General features: G+C 37.0%; 1 long non-coding RNA gene across 1 annotated transcript in view; it reads left to right on the top strand.

Annotated features, from left to right (window-relative positions):
• Window positions 1–7,592, top strand: part of LOC139045512 (uncharacterized) — a 118,508-nt gene extending 110,916 nt beyond the window's left edge. The window contains exon 3 of the long non-coding RNA XR_011503970.1: window positions 4,788–7,592. This is a non-coding gene — a long non-coding RNA (uncharacterized lncRNA). The remainder of the gene's footprint in view (window positions 1–4,787) is intronic.
• Window positions 7,593–21,666: the final 14,074 nt, after the last annotated feature.

The following is a 21,666-nucleotide window of genomic DNA, read 5'->3' as shown; positions in this document are numbered from 1 at the left end:
CAAGAATTGCTCCCCCCCCCACCAAAAGCTAGGAAGAGGCAAGGGAGGAGTCCACCTGCAGGCTTTGGAGGGAGTGTGAACTGTTAACACCTTGATTTTGGACTTCTCACCTCCAAAACTGTGAGCAAAGATATTTCTGCTGATTTAAGCCACACAGTTTGTGGCACTTTGTTATAGCATCCCTAAAAAATTAACACAGAGTATGAGGAGTTACAGAATTCTCTGGAAATTACCCGATGTCACAGAAACTGAGTATGAGTAGCTGTGACTGAACTGAAAATGAGACCTGAGTTTTAGTTATGATTTCGCCAACAACTAGCTCTGTGACCCTGATCAAATCAGTTCCCTTCCTCAGCTTCTGTAAAATGTCATTTCTATTGTCCCTTCCAGTCCTATTGTTTTATGGCTCTATGAGTCACTAACTGCAATAGATCACGTTTGGGAGGAGCTAGGCTGGGAGTGGGGGAAATCAGGTCAATTTCTTCTTATCTCCATGTCAAGTGGGCAGATAGGAAGTATGAAGAGAAAGGATGTTTGATGTGGCTGCTTATTTAATCTCTATGTCATTCTTGAGGCCTATTGATGATGTCTGTTGTCCCACATCCTCCCATGGCACTGAGAATACGGTCTGTATTCAATAAGTGCCCATTGATATGTCATCCTTTAAAACAGTACTGTGTTCATCCTCTCGGTGTCTCTGGAATGATATCTCTGTTTTCCACAGAGGAAGGAGAAAATCCCAGCTAAAAGATGTAAAGGAATTTTTCTGAGGTCCACTAGAAAAATAATGACCTAAAAGTAAAGATAAATAAAAGATAATCATAGTGGAGAACTACAGGAACATGGGCATATCACAGAGATTTCCACTACTTTTTATTCACATCCAAAAAAGTCAATCCTTTAGAGAGAATTTTGTCTGCTTGGGACCCTGAAAGACTATAATTTTGTCTATTTGACACAATGTTCTGGTTGGAAACAGTAAGATTTCATAAGTAAATCATATTTTGATTAGGAAAACCTAGGCTCGTTCAATCAGTCTGATGTTTCTCAAACAAAATCTAGCTTAGTGTGCTTGTCCCCAGCGTCATCTAGTCGTAATTCTGTGTTCTTCCTCAATACGAAGCCAGAAGAGAAGCTATTTCTCCCCTTTCACCCTCGCACACTTAGAGACTCACAATGTCTCCCAGTCACTCTCTGGACGGAAAAGAAAACTGACCTGAGGCCTCGAGTCCCTTTGCTAAGTCAGGATGAGTCAAGCCCGTCAGTTTGGCAAACTACATCTTGGAGGAGGAAGACTAAGACTAAAGTGCAGTTTCTCTTAAGATTTCTGGATGTTGTTCTAAGGATTGAGATTGTGGCTATTCCCATCACTTCCTGGAGTACTAGAGAGTTGAGATATAATGTGGCCAGAAAAATGGAGAACTGGCAAATTTCATAAAATGTGTCAGCCTACCAGGAAGTCCAGCTCATCTTATAGTTGACAAATGCTGCTTAAATGGCCAGTAAAGTTCAGCTGCCTTACTTTATTTTACAAAGGAAGAAACTTTGAGCCAGAGAGGTTATTACTTGCTCAAGAACATGTATTTAATAAATTGATTAACTTTTAACTGTTCTGTATAGTTTTGATTGCCACAGGCTTAATATATTTCTTCCTTTCCATCTTAATAAAGATTTTAGAAAGATTTGAGGCCCTGTTAATTATAAACATGAAGCGATTTACCCTAAATATATAAAAGTCAGAAATATAGCAGGATTTCTGTAACTTTTTACTGAATAAATGAATAGAAGACTAAATAATTGAGGAAGAGAAAGATGACTTTTACTAATAACTACATGTAATTCATGACTAACTACAATTTTTGGAGGGAACTTTTTGCTTTTTATTTATTTATTTATGTTTTTTGCTGAGGAAGATTTGCCATAAGCTAACAACTGTGTCAGTCTTCCTCTATTTTGCATGTGGGTAGCCACCTCAGCATGGCCATCATCGGATGGTGTAGATCCACACCTAGGAACCAAACACAGGCCAGCAAAGTAGCACACTGAACTTGACCATTAGGCCATGGGGCCCGCCCCACTAGTTACAATTTTTTAATGTTTCTAAGTGATTTCCAACTCTCTGATACTCATGTTTGACCCTCTCTTACATTCCATCCCATTCCACTAAAATTTTATCCCCCTCAGATTATTACATTCTGGTGAAATACTCTGTCCATGTGCTTTAAATTGCCCTACGTCTTATGAAATGGAAACAAGATTTTATTTTTGCTGCTGTTCAAATAGTCCATGAAGGCCCTAAATTAATTTAGATTATCATCTTCTTTGGAGCTACCTGGCATTGTTTTTGTACTTAATACATTATTGTAGTATTTATTTTTAAAATGGTAATTAATGATAATCACATCTGCTTGACTTCTTCCTTCTCACCTCTACTAAGAGAAGTGTAGATTTTTTTCCACCTGTGGAATTCTAATGCTATAAGATGCTACAATACACCCCATTTCAAAAAGAAATGAAAAAAAAATGTAGAAGTAAGTGTTAACACATTGATCTTCAGAAGCTGTGGCTGAGTGTGGTTAACAACATATTGAGCATTTTATTTGGATTTCAAAAGAATAAATCTACTATTGATTTTTTCCCTACCGACGTAATGTAAACTGTCTACACTATCAAGATTTTCCTAGAATATGGACTAACATAATCTTAAAAACTACAAAGAAACTATTATTTTATTAGTTACAATTTATTTGTTCTTTAAAATGAGAATATTTATGCTAAAGGAAAAGTTTTCATCATTATCTTTCAGTTACCAGACTCTGCAGCTATTGCTGGCTTCTGGGCACATTATACAATTAAGCACAATGCAGTTCTCCAATGGTTCTAATGCCGTTGGCAAAAAGGCCTAGAGAGTTACGCAGTAGCAAATTCTCTTGAAAGAAGGAAGCTTAAAGGAAGACTCGTAGGAGAATAACAAAGTCTAACCACCCCCCGGAAACAATTACTAAAGAGAAAACATTTTTTCTGAAGTTGAAAATACTTTGTTTAACCTGTTTTCTTTAAATTTTTTTTAACACTTGTATTTTGTATTTTGTGCTTTTTTTCTCCCCAAATCCGTCCAGTACATAGTTGTATATTTTAGTTGTGGGTCCTTCTAGTTGTGGTATGTGGGATGCCGCCTCAACGCGGCCTGACGAGCGGTGCCATGTCTGCGCCCAGGATTCCAACTGGTGAAACCCTTGGCCGCTGAAGCAGAGTGTGAGAACTTAACCACTCGGCCACAGGGCTGGCCTGAAAATACTTTGTTTTACAGTAGGCATTTTGCTTATGTAAAACAACTAAAAGAATTAATTGATATATTTTTGTTTTATCTCATAATCTCATAACATTGACAATAAAGAAAGATTTGCTAATGTATTTGGTATATAAAGTTTGAAAATAACTCATAAACTAAACAAATGTTTGAAAATATGCTTGCAGTAAAAATAGTATCACTATAGCAAATAATCTGTATAGGATAAGAAAGATCCAAAGAAACTATAGTAAAAATTTATGAAACAGTGTCCAGTCTCTCTAAACCAACCCATGAGGAAATTTCATCCCTCTAACTTTCCAACCAGAGTCAAGTAAGACAGGGACTTGGACATTGTCCATAGAGTTGTTGATGCATAGATACCCAATCTAGAATACCCAGGAACTCAAATTCATCAAATAATATTCAAGTTTCTCTTTTGCTTGATTTTTGACGTGCCTACTATTTGAGCAAAACTTGAGTTCTCTCCAAGAGGCCACATTTCACGTTGCCACCTAGAGAAATCAGGAAAACATGCTTTGGAATGACATTGTACGCCTCAGATCTCTTTACAAAAGCAATTCTTCAAGTGACCGTAAATTAACTATGGTTATCCTCTGGAGAATTTCAAAGGTTCCTTCCTGGAGCACTGTAGTGGTAAAGAAATATAAGAATTCACTTGAAAATTACGTCAACCCAATGTTTTTCAGCTGTTAAAATGAGATTTCAATGATTCTTCCATTGTATAATTTCTACAAGCAATTGTTCTAGTACTTTTATACACTATAAATAAAAATGTATTATAACTACTTATACCCAACGATTGAGCTGCAAGGCTATGAATGTCAATTTTATATTCAAAATCAAATAATGAATCTTTTGTATGGATTATGTGGCATGGTTTTTGCTGTTGGGAAGATTTTATGGGAACAAGATGATCTCTTTCTAGAATTAGTGTAGTATTAACTCACCTACTAAAATAGAATACTATGAGCTTTTCCTTTAGATTCATTGAAAAAGTTCCTTGGAGAGAGTAACTCACTTTGGACCCTGTGCCAGGATCCTGGCTCACTTCTTTCACCAATGGCTTATGGATACCAAAGGAAACATGAAACTGCTGACATTGCCAGCACTTCCAGGAATTATCTTAATTAAGACATACAGTACCAAGAAGGGTTAATATTATTTGAAAGTAAAAGCTTTCATGCCAATAGCAAGACTACTCTTTGTACACTGCTGGGTCAGCACTATAATTAAGAAAATTGCCTCTAGCATGCTTGTTTGGTAATGCTATTATCATCTTTTTTTTCTTTTAACAAGAGTAAACTACTTGGAGATGTCCCCATTTATTCTTCTTGCTCCCACTAACCCTTGATCTCACCAAGGCCATGCTAGTCTAGAATTTAAATGACTAAATGAGTTACTTTATCATCAGTTCACCCTGAAGTCTTTTACATATTTTTCTTGACCTCTAACCCACAGCCTATTATTTTGACAGCTATCATTAATGCTGTATCCTGAGTCACCACACATGGACGAAGATGGATAGTCAAAGAGCTGAGGAGTTGAAAGAAATGGACACCCACTCTCATCTTCCTCTGGATTAAATCGAAACTATCCAAAGCTATTGTGCACAGAGTGTCCTGTGTCAGTGTCCTAACATATTAACTGAGATTTTAGTGGGATCCCCACTCAGAAAGAGGAAAACAATCCAACTATAAAACAAGTAGATTACATAAACTAAACATTTAGAACTCTATCAATTTGATAAATTTTAACTATTCAAGTATGAAATTAGATGAATCAATATGTGGTTAGAATTAAAATACTCCACAATGCTCTGTTGAAGAGGAGCCTAGATGGTAAATTCAACAGAGTCCCAAGTTGAGGCATAAGCTAAAATGACATGGTTAGCTCCAAATTTTGTCATACATCATTAAAGTACAGGCTGTCATAGGAAAGGCCATGTTGGTCTGCTGTGATCATTTATATGGAACACCATGGTCTGTGGTTGCTCTGTAATTGTGAAGTCATTACCAGCTTTGGACCCACACAGTTTGATTGCCTCTCTTTGCCAGGAAATGACTATAACTGAATTCAGGGACTTAATTTACACTATAGGAAAGGACTTCAGTGAACTTGGCCATGATAGCACCTCAGAACCTGGCAACCTTCAAATATGATAAAGAAGTTGACCAATATGTTAAATGTGATAAGGTAAAAGCACATACCAACTGCAGAGGCTACAGTGGTAAGAATAAAATTGTTGGGGAAGGATGCATGGTATTGATAAGAAACTGTAGTTAAAATTTGGATATTAACTTTTACTCAGAAATGTTGTCATGCCATAAAACAAATTAAGAATAATTATCTTGGGATTGGGAGACAGGAGGAAGAAAATAAAATATCATATACCATACTCAGGGAATGAGATCTCCTGAATAGAAAAATTATAGGCTGATTGCCCCTAAGTGTATTTCTTCCTCTAACACTTTTTAAGACTTTAGCAATATAATGTCTCCCAATCCCTCCCATAACTAAAATAACAACTTGAAATTTTATTTATGGGCAGTCAGAGAATCATCTGTCTATGAAGCTCTTTGCAAACTTATAGATAAGAATTCATCCAAGATGGCTTGGTTATATTTCCTAAAACCTTGGAAAATGGACTAAATTGCCTCTTAAAATAGCAGCTAGTTACCAATTTTTCTATGCTTCTAAAACACATTTCTTGGAAAACACCTTAAAATATGAAATATTTAGGTTAATTTGAAGTTTATCTATTTATTGATTCTAAGGAGAAAACTGCTAAGTGCAAAAGTGCCCGGAATGCCCCCTTGCCCATTTTCAGAGTCTTCATCAACAGTTATTCAGACGAAGAGAGAAGTTACCTGATAATGGCCATGATTTTTTCTGTTCATGACAATAGCCTCTCATATTTGGCAAATCCCTCAACGAACAAAAGTCACGAATGGACACATTCCATGTTCTGAATTCTGGATAGCCACTGTGGTATGTTACTTAAAAAAAAATATATATATATATATCGTAAAAGAACTTGCTTTTAATCAGAAAAAAGAGAGAATGCTTTCGTGACTTCTTTTCGTTGTTGGGTGAGAATAGGGGTAAATAAGCAAATGAAGCTAGTTTATTTTTCAGAGACCCCTAAATGAGTTAAATTCAAGCAAAATACAAAAGTTCAACTTTGTGGATTGTAAAACTCTGAAAATCAGATATAATTCTAGTTTGGCCTTGTGCTACTGCACCTTCGGCTGCTCGTTGATTCTCTGCTGAACATTCACTCCAACAAGTAACTTTTACTGGGCTCTCGGGGTATTGTCTCTATAGATTTAAGGGAGAAAATGCGCTTCTGGAAAAGACTATAAAGAAAAAGGAGTCCATTCATATATATTTTTAGGCACTTTATGAGACTCTTCTGTAGTCTAACAAGAAAAGGTAAGCCGACAATGAAAAGATTGGAATAAAATGTTTACCACATGAATGTCCTGGAAGAAGTATGGTAAGGCCCGAGTAGAAAGCAAAGACTTAAACAAGAAATAGGTTTTTTTAAGAAAACAAATATCTAGATTGAAGCAACTCTTTATCTTTTCAGCTTTGTAGGTTTTGCCAAAATACTTGAAAAATAGAATTTATGAGAAACATTTATAAGAACTAAGGCTGTTTTGCTGAACAGCAGCATCATGACGATGATGATATGTTTTAAAAAGCCAGGCTAACCAACAAATTTTTAAACTCTACAGAGGGCAGAAATTGAACGTGATCTGTATTAGTTTGCTAGGGCTGCCATAACAAAGTACCACAGATTAGGTGGCTTAAACCACAGAAATTTATTTTTTCATGGTTCTGGAGTCCGGGAATCCAAGATCAAGGTGTTAGTAGGGTTGGTTTCTCCTAAGCTCTCTCTCCTTAGCTTGTGAATGGCTATCTTCTTCTTGTGAATGGTGTCTTCACATGGTCTTTTCTCTCTATGTGTCTGTTCCTAATCTTCTGTTTTTATAAGGATACCTGTCATATTGGATTAGGGCCTACCCTAACGACCTCATTTAACCTTAATTACCTCTTTAAAGTTTCTGTCTCCAAATACAGTTGCATTCCGAGGTATGGGGCAGTAGGACTTCGACCTGTGGATTTGGGGGGGACACAATTTAGCCCATAACATAGTTTAAGTTACAGCATGAGTTTTGGGATTATAAATGTTAGAAACATACTCGTATTTAAGATATAAGAAAACTTTGTAGATACAGAGCGATTCAATTTTAAAACAATAAAAAAACCTGCTTTCAATAACTTATTTGGCTCTGTAATTTAACCTATGTTCGTTTTTGTTCTAAACAATGTGCTTCCAATAAAAGAATCAGATTCCTTTTTACTCATTCCTCACTGAATGGTTCTCGGCACAATGGCAACCCGAGATTTCCATTGAAATCCTCATCTTCAACATCTTCATCATTATCTTCCTCCTCTTCATCATCAAGCTAACATTTGCCGAGCACTTCTTCATGTCAGCCATTGTGCTATACACATTACAAGCACTACCTCATTTAATCCCTATAATAATCTTATAACTTAAGTATAATTACTATTTCCTATTATAGATGAGAAAACTGAGATTTAGAGAGTTAAATTATTGCATGAACGCATAAAGCAAGTAAATGCTGGAAGCTTGACTAGTGTTCATTTGTGTCTGAATCTGGAATCTTGATGCAGGACTGCTTCTCAGGGCTGACATGATAGACATATAAAGACAAATCCACATCAGCAGTCAGAACTAGGGATATTGGTATACAAGTAGCAAAAACTTCTAAGAATTTCTGCAAGATGCAGACCACACTGAAGCATATCAGTTCTGACCCATATGTGAAAGAGCCTAGGAAAAGAGAGGAAGAGATTCAAGCAGAAACTTCCAATATTTCCTGGAATAAGGAGTGCTGGAGGCAAAAGAGAGATCCACTAGTAAGAGAGGAGCTTGCCCTGGTGTTTATTCCCAGTCCAAATGACTCTCATACTGATGGCCAAAGGATGAGTGACAAGAAAAAGCAAAGCAGAGAAGGCAGCTTTTTTAAAAGAAAGAAGGAGAAAGCATAAAATGGTATGGAAGAAAATTGCACTTGAGAAATACTAAAATCATGATGAATGGTTTAAAGTCCCCAAAGATTTGGGCGGCCCAGTGGCATAGTGGTTAAATTCGGTGTGCTCTGCTTGGGCAGCCCAGGTTCACATGTTCGGATTCCAGGTATGGACCTACACCTCTCATCAGCCATGCTGTGGCGGTATCCCACAAACAAAATAGAGGAAGAGGGGCACAGATGTTAGCTCAGGGCCAATCTTCCTCAACAACAAAATTCCCCAAAGATTCTAATCTGGCATCAAGGAACAAAATCTGCCTACAGACTCTTTGAAGCAAAAAAGAAAAAAGCCACCAACCTAAATGCCCCCAATAGGAGACTGTTTAAAAAATTACATATTCAATGGAATGCCAAGCAGCCATTAAAAATTATGAGCTACAAGATTACTTATAAGTATTGGAATTCTTCAAGATAAAATTTTTCAGTTGAAATCTTGATTATAAAAGATATTTTGATACTGTAGGTTTCTCTAGGCTTGTAAATAAAATATTAATCTGTCTATTAACACACAAGAAAAGATTGAAAATATGTGCCACAGAGTAGTACTGCCTGTTCTTTTAGGAGATTAGCCCTGAGCTAACATCTGCTGCCAATCCTCCTCTTTTTGCTGAGGAAGACTGGCCCTGAGCTAACATCCGTGCTCATCTTCCTCTACTTTATATGCGGGATGCCTACCAAAGCATGGCTTGCCAAAGAGTGCCATGTCCACACCTGGGATCCAAGCTGCCAAACCCCGGGCTGCTGAAGTGGAACCTGCGAACTTAACCACTTCGCCACTGGGCTGGCCCCAGTACTGCCTGTTCTTGCAGTAAGCTTTGCTTTTAATTTTGTCTGGCAAATTTTCTATAAAAACGTATATTTTATATTTTACAATTAAATAATATTATTTTCAAAAAGTAAGGAGAAAATTGAAGCAGTTCACAGTGAAAAGGCATGTTAAAAACTGGATGAGGAAACCTGCGCAGAATAGGAGAAGCAGACTATTATACTAGAAGAGTTATAACCAGCTTTCAAGGAAAAGAGAATAATGTAAGGAGAATAGCAAGTCTTCTGAGGCTTCAGCAAAAGCTGTGGTGGTGAATTCAGGCTGTTGCGTATCTTGTGTTTTTAGTAAATAAGCAATTAGTCCTGCTAAGGTGGTACTTGAAAGTGTAAGGATTTACCCAAATCAGCTGAGAATAGGTTGAAACGGTCACTAATCTAAACCAAAGACTCTCAACAATTGGCAGGACAAAATGAACTAGAGAACTATTTAAAAATACTGATTCCCTCCATGCATCTCAAATCACTTGAATCAGACTCTCTGGGGTGGGAACCAAACAGGGTATTTTTTTAAAGTTCTGCAGGTGAATGTAACGTGCAAGCAGGCTTGAGGACAGCTAGTCTGACTCCAAACAATCATCTAGTTAAATAGAGAGAGCACACGTACTTTTCACCTTGACACATTCTCAACTGGGAATTTTCTACTAAGAATTGTTGAATACATATGTTTAATGCGAATTCTCTCGAGATAAATTTTTGTCTTCCTTTAATATGAACAGCAGACTCCAATCCAATGCCATCATCAGCCACTTAAAGTCAAAAGGATTAAGCAGAACACAAGTGCCACTTAGAGGAGACCACGAGAAGGAAATAAGTAGACTTCAGAGGAAGAAGTGTCTTCCAGTCCTCAAACAGATTTGGACTCTCCTCTATGCTCCCAAAGCTCCCGTCAATATCTCTCTTCTATTGTGTCCTTACTTGTGTATCTCTCTCTCTTGTCCCTGTGCTCCTTCAGGCATGGAATGTGCCTTCTCTATCTTTTTATCATCAACATCTGGCACACAGTACAAGCTGACTAAATGTTTGTTGATTAGACAAAGAGATGAAGTGCCAGGCATTATTACTATTTCTGTTATACTCCTTCAGTTCCTTGACTCTAAAATTCTATGGTAACTATTCTTAGTCTTTCAAACTTCCCATTTTCACTCTACATTTTTATAAATTTTTAAAACAACAACTTTGCTGTCATTCTGAAAAGCTTTAAAAAATACTGGAATGCTTTAAAATGTCATCCTCAAATAGGTGTAAGAACTTTGAGGTTATCAACAGCATTTATCAGTGCACATGGTAAGCCATATTGCTTTCTGTTTGCTTCAAAATCCCTTTGACTTAATGTGCATGTCAAACTAGACTATTTGTTCAGGTAGGTGACCCATAGATTGTATGGCCTTGACTTCCTCAATTAAAGAAACAACTTCTGGAGGCAGATGCCTTAGACCCAGACAAATCCAGTGTGTTCTGGACTATCCATGGCCATTCTTCCTTGAAATCATCTATCCTCAAGGATGTCAGCTGAAGTTCAAATATTCCAGTACTCTTGTGAGTCAAGCTAATTCCATGAAACTTTAAAGCCTAAAATAAGGCACAATCCATGTGCCACGTGGACGATGGACTGTTTTACACCAGGGGTCAATGATCAGAGATTTCAGGGGTGAGGAAGGACGTGCTATCCTAGAAAACATCTGCAATCTTCCCATCTATGCACTAGACGACATGGATTTAAGGTATAGGGTATTAGAAAGAACAGGCACCGTAGTTTTTTTTAAAAAACCATAGCAGTTGTAATTAATTATTGCAATGGAGAAAATTTGAAATGAATTTGAAAAGCTGCTGTATGCCTGCCTGTCTGAACAGGCTATTTCAGTACCAGATTTAAAATATTTGTCATGGAATGTTTTGTGCTTGTCCTATTCCAAATAATTAACTGAGAATTCAATTTTTGAAAACCTATTGTGAGAATAATAATGCATGTGAGCATACTTCACATATTCTGGTTTTTTTCTCTGCTCAGCTCCTTTTCTCCCTCGAGGAATGTTGATGTAACCAAGTTGAATGAAGTTAAGTTCTTAAAACTTGAAATCAAACAACAATATTCAACAATCTTTGTTTTGGTTCCTCCACCAAGCAACTCAAATTATATTGCTAATGCCATTGCTGATATTGAATAACAGTAAAAGCTTTATTATGGCTTGCATGTCAATCGAGAAGAGTAAAGACTCAAGGTAGTCATATTTCAGGGCATGTTACCATGTGTATCAATCAATGCATCTGTCTTTCCTTAATAACAGCAAGTTCCAATGATTCTTCATTAAAATCATTAATTTTTATTTAATGACTCACTATTATTTTTTGAAAGATAATGAGGACTGTTCCCACCTCAGAGCTGTCATATGTATTATTCTGTGTCTAGCAAATGCTTGCTGTATATTAGAGGACTCCATATCACACTGCAAATGTGTCAGAAAATCACTACAGGATTTTTAAACGTCCCCATCTATACAGATGTATGTAAGAGTTTAGGTGAACCTTTACCACTGGCAATTAAGATAAAAATTCACAAAGTAATCAACAGGGTAAAATATTTTCTTGAGAGGGTATATCAAGTAAATTGAGACAGAATGAGCAGAAAGGGATGAACTGCTAACACACAACACTTCAAGTTCACATCCTCCTTCTATCTGAATATTACCTTTGCTACCTCTCCGGTACTAAGATTCAGGAACTTTTCATTATAATGTAAATGTAGATAATAAATTTTTTTAAAAAACTTCTAATAGTTGAAATTACTTACTTGTAACTATTGGTAGAGGAAATGAACCAAGTATATTCACTTATCAATATCTATCAGTACCTCAAGAAATTTATAACCTTCCTTAGGGTTCTATGAGTTACTTAGACCAAGACTCTAAGAGCCCACAACTTATATGTAGAAAGTTTGGTAATATTTTCATTTAGCCATAGCATGTTTGCTTGTTTTTAACCACTAACTTGAGAACAAATTCAAAGATGTATGGCTTTGGCTGTCATGGAGTATAAGTTGCTTTTCCCCCCAATGTTTTATTATTAAAATTTTCAAAAATATATGAGTTAAGATAATTTTACAGTGAACACTCAAATCCAAATATAGGGATATTTTTAAAAGCTGTGAAATGGGCCATCTATTCTTTTTGTGGAAGTAATGTCATTGAAATAGAGAAATCCATGTTCACAGGCATTTAATTATATCTGGCAATTGGGCGTAGAGTTGAGCAAAATGAAAAAGACTATTTAAATTATGGGAGGATGGAGAGAAATTTATTAGCAACATATAGCTTAAATATGGATGGATCCATATTATTGGTGGTAGAATGATTCAAACACAACTTAAACTATTATTGAGTTGAAACCAACCAACACTAAGATATTGAGAAAAAGGAAACAATAACATTTTTAGATCTCATGAAATTGTGGTAAAATGTGGATAGAACATTGCCAATGAATTTAGCTGCAAATTACTGTTTTAATGCAGTGTTTTCCAAAGTGTGGGATTTATATCACTAGTAGTATTGACTTCTACACTAAATAATTATAAAGTCAGTTTATTTGAAAACATATTAGGCAAATAATAGCACAAATGTAACACAGATACGATAAAAATAATAAAGGTAGTTGTCAAAAGCCTAAAGTAAGAAAAATATAATTTTAATGTTTTTTAGTAGACAATATTTTGAAAAAGCCAGTAGGAAGATATTACACATGATGAAATCCTTCTAACTATTATAGGCAGCACCCTCCTCTAATTATTAAAAATTGATTTCCAGGCTTTTCTCATCTAAAATTTGCATATGTTCCCACAGATTTTGTTCACAAATGAAAACTCTAAAAATGACCAAGAGTCCTACTTCCCTGGGAACCCTTAATCTATTGAATGGACTATTTTTATTTATCAAGAGGAGTGGGGCAAAGTATTTTAGTTCCCTCCCTAACTCAATGCAAGTCTGTAATTGGAAAATCGTCTTCCATCACATAGTAAATTACTATCACCAACAAATAGTGTGATTTCTAAGCCATAAAAACAGCAGGTGGGTAAATATAGGTTGTGATTGCTTAGAATACAAAGTTAGTACTGTATCATGGAAAGTCTTAAATTATTGGCACTTGACTCCTCCACAGACTATAGAAGTAAATTTCCTCATCTATCATCACGTCACAATAGTCTTTATAGCAAATATAGAGTCTAGGATAGGTGACTGGAGTCATCATATTCTGCAGTATGACCCATTTGAAGACAGATTTCCTCAGTGAATGAGTTTGAACAAAATATTAAATTTAACCAGAAGAGTTTTGAATCTTCATTTTATTCCAGCACTTTTATACATTTTAAATAATTCCTGTTTCCTCCCCACTCACCTCCTCCCTTTTGCTTTCATAATCTTCCTGGGTGCAGGTGGGGAGAAGTGGGTAGTTAGCAAAGGAATTGTCCAATCCCATTTGGTAGAACGCTACCATGCTAAGGAGATAGTCAGACTCACACACACACACGAGACATGAGAGGAAAACACCTTTCCAAAATCTAATTGTTTCTATAATTCAACTATTACAATGTTCTGTTATTTGATTTTACTAAACTCTGCTTACAAAATAGGAAAGAAATAGATTTCTATGTGGGATTCCAAATAGTTTCCTTATATATATTTGAATGTAAGTTTTCAATCTTTATAAATAGCACAGTGGTTGTACTAGAATAACTGAGCCCCATCCTTTTACGATGGAGAGAATATTTAGAGTTAATCATAAGTATTTTATATATGGAGAGTAGGGTCACATTTTCTTCTTCTGGCATACATTTTGTTACAGCCTAGCAGGCCCTAAGATCAAAGTAAAGATTGGATTTTTCTAACTCATACATGAGAACTTATATTTTTTAATGCTTCTAAAAATTTTTAGTGTTTTATATTGCATTCAAAATTTAATTTTTAATCTAATCCCTCATCCAAGATCATATTAACCATATTAACCTCTAGCACCATGATGTGGATGCTTATGGTCCATGGTTAATGGACCAGAGTTTAAGTAGCCCTACAATTATTTTTCTCAACATAGGTTGTCTCCATAAAAAAAGGAATAACAGACTAACAGAAAGATTTGGATATGTACAAAAATTTGGAACTAAGAAGTAAATAATCATTGTATATTCAGTGTAATTTTAGTTCTAACAGTGACAGAGATCTAAAATTCTATTATGATTGCAAGAGTATGCATCATGGTCATAAAGACCAGATGTCATTTTTATCTGGTCAAAAAAGAGTCCCAATCAAAATATTTTAGGCTTCTAGTGAATTTTTAAAATTAATATAATTCAATAAGATCCATGTGGAAATTATCTATAACCACATAAGACATGAAATCTATGAGAATCACCAGACTATTTCCCCATTTGGAGGTCCTTTATTAGGGACCCCGTTCCAATTAAATTTGATGAATAGAGAAAGGGAGTTTAACCTAATATTAAATAAAACAAATCTCCTCAAATTCCATGTCTATACAATTTGCTCTTTAGAATGACAGAGTAGTTTCGTAGGAAAAAAAATGAAATTCATTTTGTTCTGCGTTTCAGTCAAGCCAATGCTCTTTATTTTGTCAAATGTTCAGATAAAACTAGAAGGGAAAGTCAATTTATTATCTTGTTGTTCCCAAATACCCAATTACCCAAAATATTAGATAGAAACTTCCTCTATTTTCCATGACCAAACCTACCAACTCCTTTGCAAAGTTAATCCCACCACTTGGGATCTGGATCCAAGTTCACATCATTCTCTCAGGAATCTTACGCCACTGACTATTCCTCCTTTCACTTACCTGCATTTTCAAATTCTTCTTTTCTACTGCATTCTTTCCATCAACAATTAACAAGTTCAAAAGTCTCAATCTTTAAAAAAATAACTCCCCCTGTAACCCCTCTGGCTTTTTCACCTGTCTCTCTGCAGCTCCCTCTGACACTTCCGCTGAAGTATCTTCATCCTGATCCTTAAGTGTTGGTGTTCCTCAAGGAAGATTCTTTTCTCTTTTCTCTTCTTACTTCATACTCTCTCTATAAGAGATCTCTTCAACCTCCATGGCTTCTTTATCCCTTTATATACAGACATATTTCAACTATGTATTTCTGATGCTGTTAGGGGTTAGTGTCCCCAGAAGCAGACCCTAGGACAAGAATTTGAATGTAAGTAGTTTATTTTGGAAATGATCACAGGAAACACCAGTAGAGGAGTGGGGAAGTGAGAAAGGGAAGGAAGCCAATCGAGGGTGCGTTATCAGCCAGTAACCACCGTGAGCTAGTAGAACTTGATCCCACAGGAGCTCTGGGACAAGGAGGTCCAGCACTGTAATGTCCCCAGGCACCTCTTGAAGAATGTTGCTTTAACAAGTCTTTCTTTCTGTCTAAATATGATATACGTTACATTGATATATGCAGTGACTTTGAATATACTATATTTCTGTCTCTCTGTGGAGGTGTAACTGTATATGCAATTGATTCAAATTGGTTTGGAAGAGTATATTATCCTATCTCAAGGGAAGAGGAGAACTAATACTTATTGGACTTCAATAATAGATGACTATTATTATTATTATTATTATTATTATTACCAACATGTGCCTCATGGTTTACCAGACAGAACTACACCGTTTGAAACTGTAATGGGAACATGCTGCTTATCTGTTCTGCTTATTTAAGAATATACCCATGGTTCTTGGTCCATCTTCTTGTCTCCTGTTTCATAGGCAGCAAATCTTCCTTTTTACACTATTCCGCAGTTTTTCTTCCGAATGATCTTCCCAGAGCATTTCATCATCTTGCCTCCATCTGCTAAGTCCCTCGGCCAGTGACAACTGAGTGCTCACGTATTCCACACTCGTGCAGCCAGCGCTATGAAATCATTATAAACACCAATAAAATTAACTAAATGGGGTGGGGGGAGGATGGCATGTGTAGGAAAGGATAACTCTGTGACTGTAGGCATAAAGTAGAGAGTAGGGAAAGCCTGAAAGATCATGCCCTTATGCTAACAAAAGGATCAAGTCATCTACCCTCCAAAGGATCACAGCCACACACTAATCCAGGAGGGAGGGCAGTTTATTGCTTATGTAAGTAGGCTATGTTATCAAAGTGCTTATGTGAGAACCTCAGCTCTACCAATTTTCTACAATAGTTTCCATTCCTAAAAAGTGGAAATAGTAATAGTACCTACTTCATAGTGTTGTTATATAAATTAAATGAAATGTTCCTTATAAAGCATCAAACACAGTGCCTGGCATATACTGAGCACTAAATAAATGTAGGTTCTTGTGAATAAATAGATCCGCCAGCATCTGTCAGCCATGGTTTTCTCCCAGGCACATGTCCTGTATGTGACCAACATCAAGGCATCCGCTCTAATTTCCTTTCTTTGGCAAAAACCATATGAAGAGAGGGACTCCGTTTGTCATGTACAAACATTCCTACTTGGCCTTTTCCGAGCCCCTATTTAAACCCAACCAGACATGTCCAATTCCAAAAGGTATGGGTAGCATATGTCTTCCATCTCCCCAACAGGACCCAATGTACATGGCAGTTGGCTTCATAGAACTCACCTTCCAAGGAGGAATGTAAAATTGCCTGTTTTATTTTAATTAAATGCCACCATTGTGTGTGCAAGGATGTATTTGGTCCACTGATAACTCCTCTCTGATATTACACACACCTCTCTCTGGTCCTAACATCACTGTCATATACGCCTGGAGGATTAAATGAGTCCAAAGATTATGGCTCATCTGGTTCAGCTGAGGTCCAGGGGCAACACGGGCTCTGTGCCTCATGTTGTGCTTACTTGTGAGCTGTGTGTCGCTGGGTTCCTGGGGTTCTTTCCCTTGTCCTCACTGCTGGGTTGTAGCAGGGAACACACGCCCTCTTCCCTGTAAAGAGTTGCATCCCTGATAGAGGAATCATAACATGGCATGAACCTCCAGTAGAATCAGAACTTTCAAATTTAAGATAAAAGAGACTTTTCCCTCTCACACTGATTTATTTAGGTTAGCAATTTTCTCACTGAGTGAGTGCTGGATTTCTTAAGTGTATACACAAGGCTCTGTGATCTTATTTCTAAACTCAAATATCAACCATGAAAGCAAAATTCTGCTATTAATAATTTTAAAATGTTGTTCAAGTAATAACACTCAACTTTGCTTTAAATGAGCCAAGCAATGGTTCTTTTAATAAAGGGATACGTATAACATTTGTAAGTACACACTCAAACATCCATACCCACGTATATATGTACAGACACACACGTGTACATGCATTGCTTAACCTTAGGTGGACATTCATCCGGTGATGTATCACCTCTGAAACCTCAGCACCTTCGGAGTGTACATGCAGGAGTCAGGCGCTGCAGGTACTCCCCATGGTGAGTTATGGTTTATATAATAATTTGCTCAGCTGAGTAGCAGTCTAATGATTTGCAATCAGCAATGCTTTCTCCTGATTCAGCTGATGTCTCAGCTTCTTCACAGTATTCATTAAGTAATTTTTTGATATTTATGTTCCACTCCTGTACTTTATTTTCTGGCACTGTGGTTAACATGTAGGAAATCCCTGACAGCTAAGTTTAATCACCACAAAGAAGAGACTCAGTTCATTACATATTTGTTTATGTTTTGTTATTTGAAAATTGCCTGGAACTGAATAATGCATTCTGAGCCAATTTGTTGTGTTATTGTTGACGTTGTGGTTGTTGCAAAGCAGCAGTGGGAAAGGGCTTTGGGATCAAAGCAGCGGCAGTGAGGAGCAAGGAGGTGAGGCTGAGATCAGAACAGGAATTGCCTTCACAGCAGCCACCCAGGAAAAGGAAAGAATCGCAAGAAATTAACCTATGTCAGTAGATTTTGAAACTCTCTGCTCAGGACAGACAAAATGCATCAGTAGTGACTAGTAAACAGCTGGTGAGAGGAATGATGCTCTAAAAATTAGCCATAGGCCCTAGCCTGACTCTTATATGGAAGTAGCAGCCAAAGAAATGCCATTTATGGGGAAATCACGTTTCCAAGTTATTTAAAAGTAAATCAGATTCACTTCTCAAATGAATGTGCTTTATTTTCTCATAACTCTTGGACTTGGGATCTGCTGCTGCCTTTGTCCATCTTCACTCTCGCCCTCTTGTGCATCTGGAGAACATAAGAAAACCACTATGCTTACCACACAGTAAGTCCTTAATAAACGTTAGCTTTGCTATTCCTGGCTATTTGCTAAACACTTTATTGCCAGAATTCAGAGAGAGCTTACATCAACACAATCTGAATTGCAAAATGTTTATGTTATTGAGGAGGCTTCCCCCGTTATTTAATGAGTTCACTTTTTTTGCTGAAAGGTGAGTTTGATTTAATTTGAGTGTGGGAGTATTGGAAAATAGAATGTTTGACAAATATTTTCACCATGTTATTTAAAGCCAAATTTTACTGGCAACAAATAGCGAATAAGGTTTGACTTTAAATAATGTCACAATGCTTGTTAGAGCCACAATCTACGTTTTATTAATGACACTGATTCTTTTGACATCAGATTAATTGTCAAATTATCGATTTAAAAACCATAATGAGCCTGATTGATACGTAAAAGCTTAACATACAAGGATCATGTACAATGTTTTTATCTTCTTCTTTAGGAGCAACCAGGAATGATTTTTCTGTGGCTGTTGGTTGCTTTAGCTTGAAAAAAAACAAAAGCAGAAACAGTAAATCTCTCCAAAAAGAGTCAAGCCAACACGCACAGGTGGCACTAGAATTAGAGAATATGACAGTTTCAGGGCTTCACACGGTTAGCAGGCTTGGTCTGTCCATTGATTGTTATGGCATCTGGGTAGGAATGAAACGGACCTGTTCGCTCACAGGTCTAGAGATTTTTGGATGTGCTAACAGTGCTTTATCTCTCCAGGGATAATTCTAACTATTTTCTTAACTATCCTGGATCACAAGCTATCAACAAAACCAAGAATAGTAGTCAAACAGTGAGTCAAAGCCATTAGAAAACTTCACAAGATGCTGATGAACTTACCCTTACAGATATTACCTGGAGTTCATTTGTCATTAAGAAAGCGTTCTGCAGCTCCAGCCCTGTGGCATAGTGGTTAAGTTCGTGGGCTCTGCTTTGGCGGCCCAGGGTTCCCAAGTTCGGATCCCGGGCAAAGACTTACACATGGCTCATCAAGCCATGCCAAGATGGCATTCCACATACAAAATAGAGGAGGACTGGCACAGATGTTAGCTCAGGGCCAATCTTCGTCATCAAAAAAGCGGGGGGGGGGGCCGTTCTGGAACAGCTCAGTTTTCCATTCTGACCTTGCAGAAAATGTTCAAGGCATCCTGAATCTCTATTTTCTCTCTCACTCATTTCAAAATAACTTCTTTGCTCTTGACCTCAGCACTGGAATTTTCTCCCAAGCATCTCCCTGGGTTGCTTTGTCCCACGGCAGATGCACATGCTAATAGACACTTTCTATAATTTTTCACCTTATTGCTTTGACTCATTACTGTTTTAAGTTTGAAATTGGAATCCATTGTTTATTGCATTGCATACTAATGAGTATGCAAAGGTGTGTGGCAGCTCCCCTTTTTTCATCTTCATATGTTATTTGTATAAAGTTAATTTATATCCCTGTATTTTGTATACAATGACCTCTCTCCCTCTCCCTTTTCCTCTCTCTCTCTCTCTATTTTTCCTTATGTTTCTAATTTTCTTCCTCTACAACTAAGGAAAATTTTTAGAAAGAAAAAATTAAACTTGAAAACATGCTCTCAGAATTTCCCCTTACTGTTATATTTTCTAGGAACTACTACATTTATTTTCAAAAAATTTTATTTAGCATGTACAGGGTTTGTGCCACTGGGCTAAGTGTTTGGGATGTGTGGGTGAAAGAAATATAGCTTATGCCTCTGAGGAGCAAATAGTTCATCAGAGATGTAGTCAAGAAAATGAACACATTGTACAATGGGGTAAATCATACAAGCCTGCAATTGAGGTGCAATACACAAAAAGAAGAAGCCACACTCCTTGGGTAAGTCAGGGAAACCTTCGCAGAAGAGTTGATATTGACTTGACTTTTGAAAGAGGAATAAGAGTTGGCCAAATGCACCTGAGACTGAGGGTGAACACATTGCCAAGCGAGCAGCAGGTCCAAAGGCATGGAAATATGAGAAAATGGGGGACATTTTGAGAATTATACATAGTTGGGGTGGGTAGTGTTGAGTTGAGCAATATCAAATTAAGCTGGGAAGTTTGGGGACTGATCATGAAGAATCTTGCATTTAATCCCACTAAGATGAGGGGTTTTTCTGTAAATTGAATACCAAAAGACTCACTCGAGGGGAAAGTTAAAAATGTATATTGCCAGGGTTGTATACTGGTCCAGTGGCATAGTGGTTAAGTTCGTGAGCTCTGCTTTGGCAGCCCAGGGTTAGCTGGTTTGGATCCCAGGTGCGGACCTACACACTGCTTATCAAGCCTTGCTGTGGCAGACATCCCACATATAAAGGAGAGGGAGATGGGGAAAAAATGTTAGCTCAGGGTCAATCTTCCACTAAAAAAAGAAATACGTATTTCCAGAACCCACTTTCCCCAAAATTCTAGTCCAATAGCCTGAGGTGGGCACTAGGATTCTGCAGTTTTAGAAACTCCCCATATGTGATTTTTGGACCACACCACAAAGAGAAGTCTTTGAAGAAATCTGAGCAAGGAAGGTAGTTACATAATCAGAAATGCATGTCGAATACTTTGGTAATATTGCAGGGAACGCCAAAACAAATATTTGATCAAGTCATTCAAACTATCCGTCAGCACAATAAAAATATTTTCCAAACTCATTGGCTAATTCAGTGTGAAAGGTGACCCGATGGTCTGACTTGGAACCATTTTAAAGTATTTCTCTGGGCTTATCGTTCTACAGAATAGTGTTATTGTTTGCCTTTGGATTTCCTTCAGTAACACAACTCAAGTTTTTGGTGGTTTATGTTCCAGAGATTATCCTTGAGTGACCTTCAAGTTTCGTAGCTTCCATATTTGTGTTAACTAAATCAAGCATTCAGCATTGGAAATGGTTTGCTTGAGCTCCTACTGGTAATGATGCAAGTAAATTTGGAAAATATATTCAACTTCATACACGCTAGTAAGCTGGTAAGCCCAGGAGCTTTTTCTAGTTATATTTGTTTAAATACTCTGATCTGACTTCATGGAATGGTGGCTTTATAAAACTGAAGATGTTCAATGTGAAAGTGTTGTTAGTACCTCACTATATATCCCAAACACTCAGATATTTCTATGCTATCAAAGGTTTTTTCCACACAATTGGAGTTAAAAATATAATTTCTTTACTAAGAGATTTCATGTCAGCATATACAGATCAT

Source organism: Equus asinus, chromosome 6, assembly GCF_041296235.1.
Source record: "Equus asinus isolate D_3611 breed Donkey chromosome 6, EquAss-T2T_v2, whole genome shotgun sequence".
Classification (NCBI taxonomy): Eukaryota; Metazoa; Chordata; class Mammalia; order Perissodactyla; family Equidae; genus Equus; species Equus asinus.
Note: the sequence above shows the minus strand (reverse complement) of the source record. Positions and strands in the feature narration are given on the sequence as shown.